A 723-nucleotide genomic window follows, 5' to 3' on the forward strand; every position below is an offset into this window, starting at 1 on the left:
AAATTCGGCTCTGGGTCTGTGGGGAGCGAAATGCAACCCAAACTCCCTTTTACCGATCCCCGCGCAAATAAATACTCCAAGCACGCACACAGACGTCTCTGCGGCCCGCGCTCGTAGCTGCGGGTCTTGGCCACGGGCGGCCAGGAAAAAGCCGGGAACACCCGCGGGGCCACCGCTCTGGACCGGCCGCTAAAAGGTGCGACGTAAGTGCCCGGCGTTACCGACCTGGCTTAACGGCGCAACGGCCAGCGTGGGGCCAGCGTTGGCAGGGGCCAGAGAGACCCGGTAGGCGGAGCGCTGGGGCAGGAAGGGAGCTGGCTAGGAAAAGCGCGGACGTGATTTGTCCTGCAGGACTGGGTACGGCGGCTCGGGCGGTCCAGAGACTGGGCTGCGGCTGCCCTCACACCGACCAGTCGGGACTCGGAGGGCTCGCGGCCCCGTTTTGCTCGCGGGGCGCCGACCTCTTTGAGAGGCGGCCGCCGGAGGAGGACGGATGCTTGCGGCCCACGTTTGGTGGCGGCTGCTTTGGCTAGCAGTGGCCTAGCCTTGGCGACTTGAACAGCCAAGGGGGCGTTGGGAAGGGAACGGAGACGTCGCCTCTGGCTTAATGTAGTAGATGCGCGAAGACTCCAACAGGTGGCTCCGTGGCGCAATGGATAGCGCATTGGACTTCTAGAGGCTGAAGGCATTCAAAGGTTCCGGGTTCGAGTCCCGGCGGAGTCG

At 64.7% G+C, this 723-nt stretch overlaps 1 non-coding gene across 1 annotated transcript; it reads left to right on the top strand.

Moving 5' to 3' along the window:
* The first annotated feature begins 638 nt into the window (after positions 1-638).
* TRNAR-UCU (transfer RNA arginine (anticodon UCU)) lies at positions 639-723 on the top strand. Its single transcript is given in 2 exon segments — positions 639-675; positions 688-723. It is a non-coding gene; the product is annotated as a tRNA-Arg (tRNA).

The sequence above is a fragment of the Pteronotus mesoamericanus genome, unplaced genomic scaffold, assembly GCF_021234165.1.
Source record: "Pteronotus mesoamericanus isolate MK-2021 breed Mesoamerican mustached bat unplaced genomic scaffold, CSHL_Meso_final scaffold_31, whole genome shotgun sequence".
Classification (NCBI taxonomy): Eukaryota; Metazoa; Chordata; class Mammalia; order Chiroptera; family Mormoopidae; genus Pteronotus; species Pteronotus mesoamericanus.